The sequence below is a fragment of the Triticum aestivum genome, chromosome 7A, assembly GCF_018294505.1.
Source record: "Triticum aestivum cultivar Chinese Spring chromosome 7A, IWGSC CS RefSeq v2.1, whole genome shotgun sequence".
Lineage (NCBI taxonomy): Eukaryota > Viridiplantae > Streptophyta > Magnoliopsida > Poales > Poaceae > Triticum > Triticum aestivum.
The window spans coordinates 371,748,829-371,754,720 of NC_057812.1; positions in this window are offsets into that span (position 1 = coordinate 371,748,829).

Genomic DNA, 5,892 nt, shown 5'->3' on the forward strand with positions numbered 1-5,892 from the left:
AGTTACAAATTTAGACAACACGTTGCGTATAAGTAAGCAAGCAGTTGGCCATTCTGTGCCTCAATTAAAGTCTTAGGGAGCATAATGAACAACAGAGGGTTTCATACAAACATACTACAGCAGGCAAAACTATGCAATCATTAGCGTAGTATAAACTAGATTGTGAGCCTCATGCAATAATAGTTGGTTAATAGACTTTAAAGCTTCAGGCACACTTCGGCAGAGTAATTAAATGGTAAGGCCTTTAATTATGTCAACTAATAGTGATACAAGTACCGAACATCAGGCATGATTATTTGGGCATCTCATTAACTGAGGACAAATACAACAATTGAAAAGAGAAAATTAACTATGCCTGAAACAAACAAGGAATTGAACTGTTGAGTTGCATACAGTGACTTACCTTAGCAGGTTGAAGAGGCTCATCGCAGCTCCTACTTCTCTTGCAAGGCTCCTTCCTAACATCTTGTACTTGGAAATCCTCAATCTTAACTTCATTGCACCCCCTCTGCAAGGTGACACAAACTAGTTACTCGTCTCCTTGGAAGATAAATATGCATACTTTCCAGTCTGTGAACACAAAAGGATGAGATTATAACAAAACAACACCACATAATGAAACATGCCGCATCTCTTGCACTTGCACACAATGAAATGAGCATTTACTATGTCTGCACTATGTAAAAACTAGGCATACCTTCGAACTGGATCTCCAGGTACTCTTGGAGAGCCTACTGTAGTGTACAACCAAACCTTTATGTCACCTATGAGTTAGACAAGGCCCCACTATAGCAGCCCTTAGTGTTTAAATCGTTGATAGATCTGTTAGAGTGTTAGGTCAAGAACAACAAGTAATCAAAGCAAACAGTCCTAGTATGGCTGGCTGATGCGAACAAGCAATTGAACAGATGTGTGAGCAAATCTTACATATTAAGAAAAGAAGCAAAGAAGGAGGCTTAAATACCATCACTTGACTGACTAGATTTAAGGGGCATTTAAACATCATGTGCAACATATGAACTAACATAAACATTGCATATTCCAGATTCTACAATGGAATGCACATGTATTAGGTTATGCCATGTATGATGATGCCTAAATGTACAGATAGCAGGCAGGAGTGATTCATCATTGCACACACAATTGAATTGCAGGTTCAGGGCCAGTTCGATTCCGCCTTTTCAGGGCATATTGTCAAAATAAGCCATAAAAGATGTAAAGAAGTCATTTTTGAGTTATAGACTTGGGCTTAACTAATTTCGCTTTGGAGGGGGGTGTTTCGGGTAGAACCTCACTAAAAATTGAAGGGAAGGGGAATAGTGAAATGACTCTGTTGTCTGCCTATATTACACTCAAAATGCAACTGCTGATGCCCGTGTCACACCTGACCCTCAAGTAAAAACAAACACGCAAGCATTCATTGCCCTGCCCGCTTGCATCTCCTCTCCCCTTTCCCTCTACCTCGATCCCCTGCCTGCAGCACTAGGGTTCCTCCAGTGAGCCGTCGCCACTGGTCCCATCTGGCCTGGTCCTCGATGATGCTATGTCCAGCTAGGCTACATGGCCGGCGGGTAGGGGCAAATCTCCATGGCTGCTCCTCCTTCTGGCGCTGCCCCTCATTCTCATGGTCTTCAGCAGCTGCTCCACCGTGGTTCGTCCAACGCACTACTCTGGCGGGCGCTGCACAACTACGACTGATGCCACACTGCGGCAGAAGGCACCTTATTCCCCCTCCCCTCCTCCTAGGCCATGGCCTTGAGGTGCTGTTGAAGGATGAGCTCATCCAACAAGGTGAGGATCTCCTCTGATTTTTTGCCAAATTTTCATTCTGATCCACTATACGATGAATTGCTATGAGCTGCTTCTGCTGCTGCTATATGATGCATTGCTATGATCTGCTCCTGCTGCTGCTATATGATCAATTGCCATGAGCTGCTGCTGCTGTATGATGAGTTGCTATGAGCTGCTGCTGCTATATGATGAATTGCTATGAGCTGCTGCTGCTGCTATATGATGAGTTGCTACAAGCTGCTCCTGCTGCTGCTATATGATGAATTGCTATGAGCTGCTCCTACTGCTGCTATATGATGAATTGCTATGAGCTGCTGCTGGTATATGATGAATTATAGACTGCTGCTGCTGTATGATGAGTTGCTATGAGCTGCTGCTGCTGCTATATGATGCTTTCAGGTGGTGCTGCTATACGATAATAACCAGCCACTTGGACCATCGAATTTCAATAAATAATTGTTCTTCATTTAAATGTGGGTCATGTGTTCTTCGTTTAAATTAGGCAATGGGATCTCTATGGAAAACATTGACCAAAGTAGATTGTGCCAAGTAGATGGTATCTTTGTATTTGCATTTTGAGCAAATAGTGATGGTCTGTTTTCCTATCATATTAATTACTGCACTGGGTTCAATTTGTGATGTTTGCAAGTCAAATTAATTTCCATATGGGCAGCAAAATGAAAAAAAATATAATGCAATCTATACTTTCCACTGATCATACCAAAGATAAGCTGAAAACGCAATGAAAAGAACTGGTTGGCTTATTACAGGGAGCTTATATTCACAGGTGCTTATTTTCTTAGGATAACTCGTAATAACTGTCCCTAAGAAACTTGGCTAATAGAACTGACATACAAATAACATGTCACGATGATTGCAATGGAGGAGTGACGTGCCATAGCACACTGTATAGGCTCACCGATGCCTCTCCTTTTTTTGCGATGTTCCATGAAATTGCCACATACATCTTATACTTTTTCATTGTGTAACCCTATCTGCAAGTTGACACGGCTAATTTCAAACATCTCTACATGATACCACATTGCATATCCCTTGCACATATTTAAACCACCAATTAACGATTATGTGCGTACCATAAACTAGCCATGACTCTGTATGCTGGACTAGCAGGCACTCTAAGGGAGCCTAATGTAGTGCACTGGAATTCCTACATGCCACCTACGATTTTGTGTAATGTACTGCCCATGTTCCTAAATATATGTCTTTGTAGAGATTCTAGTATGGACCACATACAGATGTATATAGATGCATTTTCGAGTGTAGATTCACTCATTTTGCTCCGTATGTAGCCTATAGTGGAATCTCTAGAAAGACTTATATTTAGGAACGGAGGTACGAGGTAGTATCATGTATGACATCTACATATCTAATTTAGCAGCCAGTAGTAGAAATCATTGTCTGCACAAAGGGATTACTGGTCGAAAATCCTAGCAAACCACACTGGCAGGCACAGAACAATACAAGAGAGAGAGAGACGCGCTTACAAGATCATAACAATGCCTCAGTCCAGGATCTTGGTTGGCCAAGCTGTTAGATCCAGAAGAAACATCGTCCTTGTAGTTTTTGCCAGCTGCATAATAGGTAACAGCGGCCGTTTAGTATATTTGAAGTACATCGGGCAGGTGATGCTGGATGGGTTTAAAGGTGACAAGTACCTAGGCCATGACGGGTACTTGGCATCTCTCCAGACGGTGGGAATCAGGTTAGAAATGTCGAGGGTGATGACGCTGCGCTCGCTGTCGGGGTCCGGTAAGGAGATCTAGAACCGTCGAGTAGGGTGTTTGTGGAGCGGCTCCGGTAGGGTGGACTACGGTGTAGGCGAAGCGGATCTGTGGCCGTGGACGAGGGTGTAGATGAAGCTGCTCCGGTGGTTGGGTTAAGGATGGTGTCGATGACGTGAATCTGCGGCCGTGGACGGGGCGTCAGAAGCTGCTTCGGTGGTTGGGTTAAGGATGGTGTCGACGATGCGGATCTGCGGCCGTGGACGGGGCGTCAGAAGCTGCTCCGGTGGTTGGGTTAAGGGTGGTGTCGACGATGCGGATCTACAGCCGTGGACGGGGCGTCAGAAGCTGCTCTGGTAGGTTGGATGAGGGTGTGAGGAAGCGGATCTGAGGCGTGGACTTGTGAGTTGGCAAAGCAGCCCCGGTAGGGTTGAGAATGGTATAGGCGAAGCTACTCCGGTAGGGTTGACGATGGTGTCGGCGAAGCAGCTCCGGTAGGGTTGAGGAAGGTGTCGGTGAAGCGGCTCCGGTAGGGTTGAGGAAGGTGTCAGCGAAGAGGATCAGAGGCCGTCGACGGGGGCGTCGGTGGGGCGGCTCCGGGGGGTGTGGACGAAGCGTCTCCGGTGGGGAGTACGAATGAGCCGCTGCAGATGCGCGGTAGTTGACGAGAGTACCGGCGAAGCAGATCTGGCGCCGTGGACAAGGCCGACACTGAATGGGCTGTGGTACAGTGGTGGATGAGCAGTCTACTTGTTTCTAGGGGAGGTGGGAGGGGTAGATGCGGCCGCAAAAGCAGATCCGGCGAGGTGGACGCCGCTGGCAGTGAATGGGGTATGGTACGTCGACGGATGAGCAGTCTAGGATTTCGAGAGGGGAGGGGAGAAAGGGCGATGAAGTACGGACGACGTGATGTAAGATGCTCTGGTGCTGTGGAGTTAGTCGTTTTTGCGGGAGGGGGAGAGGAAATGGGGGTGCCGTGTAGTGGGGGAACCGGAAGTTACCAAAGCAGCCCCGACCTATCATGTAGATGAGGGCGGTATTGTAACTGTTGGTCTCCGTGCACCAAGGACAAAAGGGGGATTTCACATGCTAAAGACTAAGGTGGCGGAAATTTTAGAAGGAGGCGGGAGATTTTGTCGCCCGCGGGATCGTTCGTATCCAGTTTCAACTAATTTTTGGACTGTGCCAGTGGGAAGGTCATGCTAGACTGTGTACACGGGGCACGCGTCAGCAGTTAATAACTGGTGTGAAGTCCACCCCAGAAAAAAAGACAATAACTCGGGATGATGCGCCGATAACTTGGACGTTCACACGGGCGTGGCCAATCATACGGGTGTAGTGGCGCGTTCGCAAAAAAAGGAATCAAACGCTCAGCCTATGTATTTCTTGTGTAAATAGATAATTTAGTGCCATTGGTTATTTACTTTAAACATAATACACTGACGTGTTAGTGTAGAGGCGCACAAAAAGAAGTGGATATTGTAGTCAGCTACTTAAAATTGCGTACCCGTTGAATTCATATATGAATATTACATATATTACTTCAAAATAGAAACTTAAATCATCCAAGACTAATGAATTTGAATGCAAGAGTAACAATGGTGCATGTACATGATAGCTAGATTGGTTGTTTGAAGAAACAACACTGTAACTTTGGCATGCACAACTGAAAAGGTTTATTTAAATAGAAAAAATGTGATATGTGAGTGTCCAATCTTTATAGCGTTGAATCGATATTGTACCTTTGGCCACGATACGAAGTAGATATTGACTTATGTTCAAGCGATGCACGTCCATGATCGCTAGATAGTGATACGTGAATGAATTGTGCAATCTCTCTCACACGCATACATATCTCATTTCCCTGTGGGCATCGGAATCACACACGCGCACTTCGTGTATTTCTCTCCCTCCGTCAGGGTTAAATTCGTCTTTCTACCCCGTCCTACAAGTCTCTCACACAGAAACACACACACTCTCTATGTCTAACACGCCCACCCCTTTAATTCCGCCCACCCACAACCACTAATGTCTCAAAGTATAATAATGTCTCTCACACATATGCTATCTACCTACCCCTTAATATAGCTAGATATGTGTCACACAAACTCCTTCTCACTACTAGCAAGATGCCCATGCGTTTCACGGAACATCAAGATGCATTTGTATGAGAAGTTTATCTTGTGGGAGAAAAGGATGAACGAGGGAATGCCTTATTTGCAAATGCGGAGAGGGGTGTGGGTATCTTTTTGCAAAATTGCCATAGTTTCCTTCCTGTCCATTGGATATAAATCGGATGACCTATATTGCAGGATGGCAGGAACACCATCATCACCGACTCTGTTTTTTATAAGAGTAG